The following is a 14753-nucleotide window of genomic DNA, read 5'->3' as shown; positions in this document are numbered from 1 at the left end:
AATTTTTCGACCAGTTCGAAAAGTTCATAATAATTACCGTTTAATAATTCTTTCGTTTGGTAAAAGAGAAAAACATGCCTTCGAATCAAATAAATCGAGAAGTTCAAATTAAATATAAATCAGATCGTGAAAGAAACTGTACATTTTCAGTTCAGAGTTGCTATTCAATACTTTATCACGAAATATGAATATTTTTCGCAAAGAAACTCGAGAAGATATTAAAGTTTTCAATAAAGAGCTTCTGGCTCTCTTGTTTCTTGCTTAGTATCAAATATATTTAAACTAAATTTAGCACACGAGCTTTGTTCTTTATAATTATAAAACATCTCAAGCGAGGAGAAAGTGTGTAGGCATCAATATCACAAATTAAATTAAAAAAAAGCATTAGGGCCTTGAACAAAACAACTCATCTTTATCAATACGGTATAGGCTTGGCGCATTTCAGTTGATTTCAACAAATTCCGATCGCAGCGTACTCTACGGCAGAAATCAGAAATTATAATTATGTACTTCACGGCGCCGCGCCGTCACACAGTGCTTCGAACATATGGCTCTAGAGGACAAAAATCAACTAGGTTTATTTGACACAAATGATGAGTACTCTCATTGTACTAAATGATGATGTTCTTAGTCCCACGTTTATGAAAAAAAAACCTTATAAATAATAATAATGTTGGAGCTGTGTTCCATCAAAGCAAATAATAAGTTATAGTATGAAAACGGTGTAAGTATTAAATAAATTTCTGTGATAAAAAAGAATTGAAATAACATTAGAACATGATTCCTACAATATAAGCCTAATATAAGATAAAAATGTTTTTCTTTAATGAAAAAGAAACATTAATGTTATATTTAATTAAAAAAAAAATTAAGATGCTATAAATTTACTTTAGGACAACAAAATGCATAGATCGTAACTACTCTGATTCAGGAGAATCACTGCTGACAGAATCTTCTAAATTTATAGTATCTAAATCACAGGTAGATGAAGTATCCTCACATATAAGATATTTCTGTACATCATTTTCTAATATGTTACTTTTTCGCGTTGTTACTGTTCATTTTGTCGGTATGAGGGGTTCGGATGTTAATAGTTACCTCTTTAATAGACCATATGCATATATTATTTTTTCCTTTTCTTGGGTATGAGATTTTATAATAAACTGAAAGATGGACACTTTTTTTATTCGACGTTTCGCTCCAACATAGTGGACTTTTTCAGGCACAAGTGGTGTCTCATTTGACTGGAAGGTTCATCAATATCTAATAAGAACATATTTTTTGAAATACTAATAATTTTGAGTTCTTGTCCTTATGATCAAGCCAAGTATTAGCCAGATCGGCATTGCTTATCAATCTTACTCCATCTGAAAAGTATTATAAAATAAAGTTCGTCGCAAGCAGACGCAGGTGAACTATACAAAAATTAAAAGTGTATGAATATGGCAACAAAAATATTCAATAAATACGATATGTTTTGATATGTTTTTTAAATGCCTTTTGAAGTTTGAAAACGTAAAATTTTTATACCCATTTAAGAATCATCTTAAAAATAAATAAAAACTAAACAATCACGAACTTGTTTAGAAATAAATTTAAAGTACATACCTTGTTTAACAATATCCATAGTGGCTTTCAATTAAGTACGTACCCGTTTAACTCCATAATATACAGAACTACTATGAATGTTATTCTTTTCACTGATGAGATAATGATCGCAAAATTTATTTTTAGTGAAAATATTTGCTAAAAAACGCTGTTTATGAAAAATAATATACAGGATGGTTGAACATTGCTATAGATATAAAATTATATATTCAGATATTAGTAAATTTTAACTTATTTTTTGATTTTTGTCCGTGGGACGAAGCACTGTGCGTCATGTTGATCGCATTAAAATAATATTCAAATCGCGTGGTTTCGTCATAATATTTAAGTATTTTAGTTTTTTGCTAGTGCAGTTATTGAGACTATAAAACACTCAGGTACGAGGTTTGTGTGATGTAACGGTGTTTCGGGTAGTAAAAAATAAGTGAACAATTTCAAATGTTAATAAGATTGCCGAAAAAATGCTAACGCGTAAAGGAGAGCGTAATTATGGCGTTGTTGGATGTAATAACATTCAATAACTCAACTTTCCCGGATATTCAGCTCTTCCGAAACGACATTTTATAGGTGCATAGTTTCTCATACCAATTTGATCAAAAGCACAAATAAATTCAAGATTCACGCAGAGAGGATAAAATATAATTTGCAATATTAATGGTATACTTTTTTTAATCCACTAGATTAAATGTTTTATTAACATTTTCTAAAATTTTAATTATGTACCTTTAAAAAATTTCGTTATAGCCAAAATAGCCCCAATTATGCCCCACTAGCAAAACCGGTGCGTAAAACTATGCTCGCTACCGTAGTTGAACTCATCTAAAAAGTGTTTTAACTGGAATAATAAATTATAATACAAGTTAGACCGTCTTCAGATATCAAACCATTTACTTTTTTATTTTTAGAATTTTTACAAATTATACTTCCTAACACTTTTAGAATAATTAAATAATAACCTGTGTATTTGTATATATCGATTGTTTACGATATTCTCCGATGGTGGCAGCACCGGCGGAGAATACACCAAGCCTATACTGTAATAGTATTAGTTTTTTAGACTTTTCAATAACTTTCTATCTGCGCTATTCGGCCGAAAAAGGGGTTTTATTTGTGATAAAGAAGGCCTTAAAGTTGGAAAGTATGACCTGATATTTCAAAAAGCTCATTTTTATTACTCATTCAGAGGGATCAGATTTTTTGCTATCCTCCAGACTAACAAATCTCAAACTATTTCTTTTTTATTACGTATATTTGTTGGTTATATGACTATAAACTTTTTGAGCTTTATCCTTTTTGTGGTTATATATAGAACTTTCCAATTGTTTTCAAAGTAGAGTGAGTATTATATGTGGGAACATGTAAAACTGCGTTATAGATCTCTAAATATGTTTTCAAATTAAGCTGGGTATAACTAAACATCCTTTCAAATAATATGAAGATCATGTGGGCTGTAGATAACTTTTAATGAACTTAGTAACCCGCATTGGTTTCAAACAGATCCATTGGAAACTTCAGCGTGCTTTGAGATTGTTCCCTCTTTTAGAAGACTCACGTCGAATGCAGATTAGTTCGAATTTTGTTTCTGATAAATTTTTTAATATTCTTCCGAAAAAAAGTAAAACATTACCAAAATCTGCTGTAAAAAGTTATCAGAGTTTATAATCCCTTTTTACGCAAATATCAGAAAAAGCTTTGAAGCTTTGACGTTGAAATTTTTAAATTAAATCCTTTTTTATTTAAATAAAAATACGTGTCGCTCGATTGACCTCAATAGCTCAAGTCCGATCTATAATAATTTTGATTACATAAATGGGCACGATTGGGAGTAATTTTTAATTAAAAAAGTAAATTTGAATTAAGTTTCCTCAACTAGGTCAATCGATAGTTTGATTGAATTTCAAACTTTGTTCACTGAAAACTAACCGAATATTTTGCTGCTGGTGACAGGTATTGTGTTTTTAAGCTCTTGATAGTAAATAGGAGTAAATTTTGCAAGTTATAATTAGTTTACATCAGTAAAAATATCTCTGATTTCTTCACAAAAGTCCTATGAGTATTTCGCCACTTGCACTGAAAATCTACAAAATAAAATAGTTTTTTTGTTTGTTGTCCAGTGTTCATTGGTTTAGTGTGGATTAAAATGGATTTAAGTGTATTTTGTGTTTTGAAGAATGTTTTTATGTTATATTGTTTTCCTGTCCTTATTTTTTCCGAAACGCCTCGTATGTAATGAATTGTAAGTTGTATATATTGTTTATTGTTATCATTGTATGTATTCTGCCTATGCTTTGTGGTTTGTATTTCGTTTAATGTTTTGTCAATAAAATATGGTAGAAGTGGAAGTGGCGAAATATCCATTTTGAACTTTTTGAAGAGATGAATTCGCCACAGAGGTATATACACATTTTTTTATCTCTGTTTTGTTATTAAAAAAAAATAATTTAAATATGCTTGCCTAAAATATATTATTTAATAATAAAAAAATGTTTAATATGCAGCTATGTAGATGGATGTTATAATGTGACAGCTAATTTGGTTTAGTGTGGGTTAAAATGGATTTAAGCGTATTTTGTGTTTTGAAGAATGTTTTTATGTTATATTGTTTTCCTGTCCTTATTTTTTCCGAAACGCCTCGTATGTAATGAATTGTAAGTTGTATATATTGTTTATTGTTATCATTGTATGTATTCTGCCTATGCTTTGTGGTTTGTATTTCGTTTAATGTTTTGTCAATAAAATATGGTAGAAGTGGAAGTGGCGAAATATCCATTTTGAACTTTTTTGAAGAGATGAATTCGCCACAGAGGTATATACATTTTTTATCTCTGTTTTGATATTAAAAAAAAAATAATTTAAATATGCTTGCCTAAAATATATTATTTAATAATAAAAAAAATGTTTAATATGCAGCTATGTAGATGGATGTTATAATGTGACAGCTAATTTGGTTTAGTGTGGGTTAAAATGGATTTAAGCGTATTTTGTGTTTTGAAGAATGTTTTTATGTTATATTGTTTTCCTGTCTTTATTTTTTCCGAAACGCCTCGTATGTAATGAATTGTAAGTTGTATATATTGTTTATTGTTATCATTGTATGTATTCTGCATATGCTTTGTGGTTTGTATTTCGTTTAATGTTTTGTCAATAAAATATGGTAGAAGTGGAAGTGGAGAAATATCCATTTTGAACTTTTTTGAAGAGATGAATTCGCCACAGAGGTATATACATTTTTTATCTCTGTTTTGTTATTAAAAAAAATTAATTTAAATATGCTTGCCTAAAATATATTATTCAATAATAAAAAAAATGTTTAATATGCAGCTATGTAGATGGATGTTATAAAGTGACAGCTAATTTGGTTTAGTGTGGGTTAAAATGGATTTAAGTGTATTTTGTGTTTTGAAGAATGTTTTTATGTTATATTGTTTTCCTCTCCTTATTTTTTCCGAAACGCCTCGTATGTAATGAATTGTAAGTTGTATATATTGTTTATTGTTATCATTGTATGTATTCTGCCTATGCTTTGTGGTTTGTATTTCGTTTAATGTTTTGTCAATAAAATATGGTAGAAGTGGAAGTGGCGAAATATCCATTTTGAACTTTTTGAAGAGATGAATTCGCCACAGAGGTATATACATTTTTTATCTCTGTTTTGATATTAAAAAAAAATAATTTAAATATGCTTGCCTAAAATATATTATTTAATAATAAAAAAAATGTTTAATATGCAGATATGTAGATGGATGTTATAATGTGACAGCTAATTTGGTTTAGTGTGGGTTAAAATGGATTTAAGCGTATTTTGTGTTTTGAAGAATGTTTTTATGTTATATTGTTTTCCTGTCCTTATTTTTTCCGAAACGCCTCGTATGTAATGAATTGTAAGTTGTATATATTGTTTATTGTTATCATTGTATGTATTCTGCCTATGCTTTGTGGTTTGTATTTCGTTTAATGTTTTGTCAATAAAATATGGTAGAAGTGGAAGTGGCGAAATATCCATTTTGAACTTTTTGAAGAGATGAATTCGCCACAGAGGTATATACATTTTTTATCTCTGTTTTGTTATTAAAAAATAATTTAAATATGCTTGCCTAAAATATATTATTTAATAATAAAAATAATGTTTAATATGCAGCTATGTAGATGGATGTTATAATGTGACAGCTAATTTGGTTTAGTGTGGGTTAAAATGGATTTAAGTGTATTTTGTGTTTTGAAGAAAGTTTTTATGTTATATTGTTTTCCTGTCCTTATTTTTCCGAAACGCCTCGTATGTAATGAATTGTAAGTTGTATATATTGTTTATTGTTATCATTGTATGTATTCTGCCTATGCTTTGTGGTTTGTATTTCGTTTAATGTTTTGTCAATAAAATATGGTAGAAGTGGAAGTGGCGAAATATCCATTTTGAACTTTTTGAAGAGATGAATTCGCCACAGAGGTATATACATTTTTATCTCTGTTTTGTTATTAAAAAAATAATTTAAATATGTTTGCCTAAAATATATTATTTAATAATAAAAATAATGTTTAATATGCAGCTATGTAGATGGATGTTATAATGTGACAGCTAATTTGGTTTAGTGTGGGTTAAAATGGATTTAAGTGTATTTTGTGTTTTGAAGAAAGTTTTTATGTTATATTGTTTTCCTGTCCTTATTTTTTCCGAAACGCCTCGTATGTAATGAATTGTAAGTTGTATATATTGTTTATTGTTATCATTGTATGTATTCTGCCTATGCTTTGTGGTTTGTATTTCGTTTAATGTTTTGTCAATAAAATATGGTAGAAGTGGAAGTGGCGAAATATCCATTTTGAACTTTTTTGAAGAGATGAATTCGCCACAGAGGTATATACATTTTTTATCTCTGTTTTGTTATTAAAAAAAAATAATTTAAATATGCTTGCCTAAAATATATTATTTAATAATAAAAATAATGTTTAATATGCAGCTATGTAGATGGATGTTATAATGTGACAGCTAATTTGGTTTAGTGTGGGTTAAAATGGATTTAAGTGTATTTTGTGTTTTGAAGAAAGTTTTTATGTTATATTGTTTTCCTGTCCTTATTTTTTCCGAAACGCCTCGTATGTAATGAATTGTAAGTTGTATATATTGTTTATTGTTATCATTGTATGTATTCTGCCTATGCTTTGTGGTTTGTATTTCGTTTAATGTTTTGTCAATAAAATATGGTAAAGTGGAAGTGGCGAAATATCCATTTTGAACTTTTTTGAAGAGATGAATTCGCCACAGAGGTATATACATTTTTTATCTCTGTTTTGTTATTAAAAAAAATTAATTTAAATATGCTTGCCTAAAATATATTATTTAATAATAAAAAAAAATGTTTAATATGCAGCTATGTAGATGGATGTTATAATGTGACAGCTAATTTGGTTTAGTGTGGGTTAAAATGGATTTAAGCGTATTTTGTGTTTTGAAGAATGTTTTTATGTTATATTGTTTTCCTGTCCTTATTTTTTCCGAAACGCCTCGTATGTAATGAATTGTAAGTTGTATATATTGTTTATTGTTATCATTGTATGTATTCTGCCTATGCTTTGTGGTTTATATTTCGTTTAATGTTTTGTCAATAAAATATGGTAGAAGTGGAAGTGGCGAAATATCCATTTTGAACTTTTTGAAGAGATGAATTCTGCCACAGAGGTATATACATTTTTTATCTCTGTTTTGTTATTAAAAAAAAATTAATTTAAATATGCTTGCCTAAAATATATTATTTAATAATAAAAAAAATGTTTAATATGCAGCTATGTAGATGGATGTTATAATGTGACAGCTAATTTGGTTTAGTGTGGGTTAAAATGGATTTAAGCGTATTTTGTGTTTTGAAGAATGTTTTTATGTTATATTGTTTTCCTGTCCTTATTTTTTCCGAAACGCCTCGTATGTAATGAATTGTAAGTTGTATATATTGTTTATTGTTATCATTGTATGTATTCTGCCTATGCTTTGTGGTTTATATTTCGTTTAATGTTTTGTCAATAAAATATGGTAGAAGTGGAAGTGGCGAAATATCCATTTTGAACTTTTTTGAAGAGATGAATTCGCCACAGAGGTATATACATTTTTTATCTCTGTTTTGTTATTAAAAAAAATTAATTTAAATATGCTTGCCTAAAATATATTATTTAATAATAAAAAAAATGTTTAATATGCAGCTATGTAGATGGATGTTATAATGTGACAGCTAATATCTTTAGGTGATTTATATCGACTCGTCAGAAGCTGAGAGATATTAAAAGCCATTTGCTGATAGGTTTTTTTAATAAGGATTTTTTATCACCCTCAATATTAGGCGGGCATATTTTTAAAAATGGCGACGTCAATATATCTAAAGTAGGCCCTAATATATATTTGTTTTATTCTTTTTTCTTATAAAAGTAACAAAAAGCAACACCTCTAGTATATTCTAAAAGCGTATTTGGAACTTCTCGGAGAATATAATGCTTGAAACAAACTAAACGTGAAGTTTTAGAAGATTGAGTTCACATTACAGAATTAGCCACATCCAAGCGAGGTGTCGGTTCCTTTGATCATTTCAAGTTGAATTTCAGTGACCTATAAATTTCGCCAACCACCATGTGCACAATTGTTAATTCACACTAAGTTTTCCCTCAATGCTTTAAATAGATATTGTTAACAGTAGTACATTTTGTACTATAATTTACTTCAAATAATTTAATTAATCTTTTTTTGTTATAATTTGCAACAGATTCAAGTATATTTTTTGGTGGTTATTTTTGTATTATGATATAGCTATGAGGGGACAAGAAATAAATGTAAAACTTTATACATTACTGGACTGGTTTTAAAGGCCCAAGCGGCAAGGACAGCTAATTTCCATAGAACAAATTAACCAAAAAAGCCTCAAAAGGAAGGTTAGGCATTAAGTTCGTCTAATACGAAACTTTTGATTGATTATTTTGAAGGAAGCCCGGGTCCTTGTCGACAAAAATTTATTCAGTTTATAAGCTCTCTACTAATTTGAAAACTTACGAAACTCAGCAATTTTCTTGTCTACGGTGTGAATCGTTACGAAGCATGGAGTTTCTGAATACATATCAATGGATATTTAGCTAAATTACTTAATTTTACAACTTAAAAATTTGTGTAAAATGTAGTATATCGTCGGCTTTATGACGAAAAGGCGTATCTCGATTTTTGCTACTTTTCAGGAGAGCAATTTAAAAAAAATCACTTACTTTATTGAGCCAATAAATGTAAAGTCTTTAATTTTTTAATAGTGTTTTTGTATTAACACTTAAACGGAGACATTAAGGAAACGTTCTGAAGATAAATTGTGCGTAAATTCTAATAAATAATTTCTTTTTAGTTGTTTAATAGAGATAGGCCTTTTTGTTATAATAATAATAAATTTATTTCCGAACGAATAGTATACATACGCCCATGTACAATAAATTTAAAAATGATGGTAAAGTGTTCTTAATAAGGAAAAAAAATACAATATTCAGATTATGGAATACATACAAGAAAATACAATACATACATACAGAAAAAATCTGAAAATCACCAAAAAATCAGAAACAAATATTTTTAAAACTTTTATTCGCGTTGGATTAGATCAACTGAAAACAAAGACAATTTTCATTCCAGAAGCAAAGGCAATAATCAATTAAAATACACTTATCTAGCTTATTTTAATAATATTGTTTTTTATACAAAAATATATTTTTTTAACTAATATATTTTTAGTAATTATTCAGTTAATTGAGGGCATTAATACAAGGCATTTAAACTCACGGTCCATTTAATAAAAAACAAACTAAACAAAAACAAAACATGTTTCTTCATTCGTGCCTTTTTGATACAAATAACTGTGGACTAACAGTTTCTGTTTTCCCTGTTCAATGATAACAAATTCGACTTTCATTCTACGTGTTGATGCAGGATGATGATAGGCACATAAATAACATTTTCCAAAAATTGACAGGGATGACAATGCCAATGGCCTGACAATGATAATGAGATAAAAATTATTGTATTTTTCGGGCATGTTTTTGGTCCGCTAAAATGTTCTTAGGGAAATTATAATTTCGGGAATTTTTCCATTAGGGCAATTTTCGTTTCGTTGTTTTGCTTTCGATCAATTTTTCGAACAATATTTTGCATACTCGATACAGCTATGTGCAGAGTCTAGCTCATTCTAACAATGGTTTTTGACAAAAACAGACTCAAAATCACACTGTAAAAGCTGCTACCATGATAGAAGTTTTATTTTGTCCCAAGCAACCATCAGAAAATAATTAGGTAGCATTTTCATAACTTAAAACAAAAGGACCTATCTCAAATTCCATCTTTCTTGTAGTATAACAATTGGTATAACAATTGATATAACAAAGAGCCCTATCTCAACATACGTCTCTTCGTCATAACGAAGAATTGTAGTATTTGAGATGGGGCAAATTTTTAAACGAATATAAAATGAAAAAGGTACAATATTGAGATGCGCAAATTCGCTATGTTAAAATATGACCCATTGGGCATGTCATGACGTTGATATATATGTATGTGATGATATGTACTAATAAAACATAGAATGATGAATATCGTCGAACTAATTTTTAATCATATAACAAGAAAATATAATCTTTTTAGCCTCAAAATACTTTTATATTTATTATTTCTGTAACAAAATGCTTGAAACAAATAAAGTATTCATTTGAGGAAAATTTAATAAAGTACAACAAATTGTTTTTAACAGGGACCTACATGTATTTGTATAACCCGATCATGTCAGGGATTTTAAATTCAAAATATATAAATATTCATAAACGAGTAAAAAGAAAAACATTAAAAAGCGTCAGCTGGCACATTCGTATTTTGCAATTCGTTCCGCTACGCTTAAAATGGACAGAAATGTAATTCTGGCAAAAATTATTTCGAAATGCATCGTTCCTAAATCGTTACTCGTTATGTAAGTTAGAAATTTGATTTCCTTTTTGCCAATATTAATAGCTGTAATGGTCTGGACAAGTTATCGTTTAACGTTTAATAGTGACTCGTTCCATTCAAAGTATTTTTTGATAAAATATAACAGGAATTTTACGTTTTAGAATGTTATACCTCAGTGAACTCTGAAATTATCTTACTAAAGTTTATTAGTATGTGTTTCTAACGTCACTGTACCCAGTTACTCGAAACCGGTGATAAGTACAGACAGAAGCAACAACTAGCTCATAAAAGCGTTTCATTAATCCACTATTACATACTCGAAAGAAGCTTGAAACTTTATGCCTCTCCACTGCTTTGGAAAAGATAAGTTTTGCGCCACAAATTGAAATAAGGTTTCTCTTGTTAAAATCAGGGAATATTTTATGTGGCGTATAAATTATCCTTTTGTTGCTAAGCGTTGCCGGAGGATTTTAGAGCTTTTCTGTCTCTAAACTCTACATTTTCGGGTAGCTTATCGCTTTATTGGTTCAGACTGTATGAGTCTCGGTGGTATAACATTCTATTAATGTTTCTTGATATATTACGAAGTTATATTGTTTTAGTATTAAAATTGAAAGATTTACGATCCAACTGTTTTCCAGTCTGTGAACGATTTTCGGGACGGTGTATTTCTTTAATATTTTTCATATTTTCTAAAAATGTGTCAAAAGAGGCAGAAATTTACAATTTTTCAACTTTTGTTATACATATAGTTAGAGGAAGTAACTAATTTTAATAAAATTGCTGTTATTTACTACTGTAAGAGATAGGAACTATCGAAAACAGGAAATAGCCATCTTATACGACAGTCAAGCAGCACTAAAAAAAAGCGATCAACTAGTAACCACAGATTATACAGATTATAAACTTTGTTTTTTCTTTATTGTTTTTCGTGGTTCCAATTTTCGGAATCGGGCACTAGTTAAGTTACTAGTTTGCGCACATATCACGCCCATTTATGGCCTCTAAAATTGTGCACAGCGTCTGACCAGCACAGTTATTAGAGAGATATCGGAAAACCGAATAGCGTCATGCAGTATTTACGCGTACCTTATCATGGTTACGATATACGCGAGTCAATTTTTAACGCAACACCCGCTAATCACGTTACCGCCTGACGTAATTTGCGGATCAAATACACCAAGCGCTATTTCTAAATAACGTTTAAAAATTGCTTAAATGGGCATGTGCGGGTATTTGACAACAGGGGCCGGCCGGCGAAATCTTTTATTTTAGGTTATGTTTGAATTGTTTTGAATTATTATATTAGTTTTATTAGGTAATTTGATATTTAAGTAGCTGGGATTAGTTTTAATTAAATAAATATGGCCCAAATTATGGATTCCACCTCTTCCAATATTAAAGAACCTATAAGAGGCTTTGGTTTACAGCAGATGACGACTTAGCCCTTCTAAGAGAATTTGTTGCTTGTTGCCCTAAACCCACTGGCAGACGTTGAACAATAAAGCACTGGAAATAAGCATTTTAGCCCTTTAGTTTTAAAATACCTAGTAAACAAAACAATTTCAAAGTTTTAAATTCAAAGTTAGGTTAAGTTCAAATAGCTGACGCGCCGCGAACAGAATTCTTTCAGATCCGATAACTATAAATAAAGAGAGTTAATACCAAAGGTTAATACCACCTCACGTAAAGGAAATAACACCTGGCCTGATTAACGTCCATGCACGCTATTCGGTTTAGCGATATCTCTCTATTACGCTGTTTATTGTATTTTAGGCGAGTTTATTTTTGCGCACAGGAAATTTTATTCGTTTGCACATCGTCATAAAAACAATTTTCGTACCACGAATTAGGGACAAGATTTTTATCTGTATACTTATAGGATACCTAATCTGTGCTAGTAACCATCAACTCGAAGTTGGTTAAAAAATGCATAGAGAAGCTGAACAAATTAGGCAAAGAAAATAAAGTCCTCCTACTCTGGGTGCCAACTCACCAAGGGATAGAAGGCAATGAAAAACAAACCATCTAGCTAGAAAAGGAGCGAACACTCTACTAATTGAACCAGAACCGTTCTGCTATCCAAGTGGAAACCAACTTAAAGCGGAACCCAAGAACCTGGAAGACTCTATCCGTAACCTGGAATGGGAATCCTCCAACGCAACGGTCTAAGACACTCTACGAAATTTCTCAGAACTTACGACCGAGAAAAATCAAAAAAAGATTTTCCTTAATTTAAGTAAGAACAATCTTCGGATTGTCACGGGGTTTTTAACAGGACACTGTCTCCTCAATGAAAACCTCAGTATATTGAAGCTAAGAAACAACGGCGAATGCAGATTCTGTGTGAAGGCCTCTGTGAAGCCGTCTCAGATACTGGCTTTAGTCAAAGCCTTGAAACTGCATGATGAGTTATAACTCGGTATTAGAGGTGTGTAGTTCGTGAACGAACTAGTTCCAATGAACTATTCCGACCCCGGAATGAAAGGAACTAGTTCCTGGTTTCTCAAAGAACTTGTTCCTCAGGACCAGTTCCGGGGTCGAGACTGTGACCGATATAGAATAATATGCGACGGATCGGCTAGCGCGCGTAGCCCGATGGTAGGCAGGAGTGGGGAGTGCCAGCCATACGTTATCGGATCCGGACCTAGAGGAACTAAACTAAATAAAAGACTAGTTTACGTACGAACAGATCGGGCCAGCGCGATCGATGCTAGGCAGGAGTGGGGAGTGCCAGCCGTATGCCGTATGTTATCGGATCCGGACCTAAAGGAACTCAAGGAACTAAATAAAAGACTAGTTTACGTATGGATCAGCCAGCGCGATTGATGCTAGGCAGGCGTGGGGAGTGCCAGCCGTATGTTATCGGATCCGGACATAGAGGAACAGTAGGAGATATTAGCCGATTGGGCTCCTCCACATGCGCAGTTCGCTTGACCTTGACATATGTGGCTTTCAAACCTCCTTGAGTGATTCCAGAAAGAACCTTGTTGTGAGACCTTAAACGACCTTTAAGGTTGACTTTCAGATGTATTTGAAATGCGTTTGTGTACCCTTCACAAGGAGCTTGATGGACAATCTTGAACGACCTGTAAGATTGACTTTCAGATGTCTTTGAAATTAGTCACCATGAATGTTCTTCTAGGCTGCCAAGGTGGGGGGTAGTTTAACATTGTGTATATAAAGCGACTTTCATGGAAACGTATTCAGATATAGAATCTCTTGTAAAGTAACAAGTCGTGTGTATACATTCCAAAGAAACATTGTGTGGTGTATTCAAAAGTGTTTGAAGGTATATTGCGTAAAAGTTTTTTCAAATATTTATTACATTTTTTTTAAAATGAGTATTTCAAAGAATACATTTGAACAAATTAATAAAAAGCTTGAAGAAATTGAATTAGTCGAACGTAAATCCATATCATCGTTGACAGTGGGAAAAATATATATTATTAAAAATATGGTGTCGATGACAACACGTTTTGGAAAAACAATTCTAGCAACATTACACGATAAAACAAGTAACTTAACATTCCAATCATTTCTACCAAAACGTGTTGTTCAGACTTTCACAGATGATCTAGTACAGCTCATAAATAAATTCGATGATAAATATTATTTATGTTATTTAGGGCAGAGTTCGGTATTAGCTGGTGGAAATACTAGAGCCCTCCTTAATTTTGGTGTGTTGGAGTAAACATTTATTAATATAATATTAAAAAAAAATGTAATAAAATGTTAAGTAACTTGTAATAATTACATTCATTGAATACTCACACATGTATTCTTGTTAAAGATGTGCGACGTTGTCACTGAAAAGTATGATTCTAATGCATATGATGAAGGCCAAATGTTACACGTTTATAAATTAGCTGTACAATTGAGAAAAATATGTGGCGACACCCTGAAATTCCTAAATCTTCTTGGAGACAATGATGATGATGAGAAATATATTAAATACCTTAAAACCTCAATAAACTATCGTATTGGAGCACATTTGTGTGAAAAGTATGTGTATGGTAGCATTAGTCTGGATACATTTTGCTCTGAAATGGTGGAGGAAGATTTAAGAAGTTTTTTACTTAGAATTCCACATATCCCAGATGATATTTCTGAGAAATATCTCCTCTATGAAGAGACATTTTCTGCAACCATCAATCCAGCATTACAAAAAGACGGAACCAGTAGTGTCTCGAACGATGTT

General features: G+C 30.8%; 2 protein-coding genes across 2 annotated transcripts in view; one reads left to right on the top strand and one right to left on the bottom strand.

Moving 5' to 3' along the window:
• Positions 1-14753, top strand: part of LOC115876864 (probable E3 ubiquitin-protein ligase makorin-1) — a 109512-nt gene that overhangs the window by 5865 nt on the left and 88894 nt on the right. The gene's annotated exons all lie outside the window — the stretch shown is intronic.
• LOC115876865 overlaps positions 1-14753 on the bottom strand; it is a 67910-nt gene that overhangs the window by 4665 nt on the left and 48492 nt on the right. The window lies entirely within an intron of this gene.

Source organism: Sitophilus oryzae, unplaced genomic scaffold (genome assembly GCF_002938485.1).
Source record: "Sitophilus oryzae breed Bouriz unplaced genomic scaffold, Soryzae_2.0 scaffold_1440_pilon_pilon, whole genome shotgun sequence".
NCBI lineage: Eukaryota > Metazoa > Arthropoda > Insecta > Coleoptera > Curculionidae > Sitophilus > Sitophilus oryzae.
The sequence above is the reverse complement of the archived record's forward strand: the minus strand, read 5'-3'. Positions and strand labels throughout refer to the sequence as shown.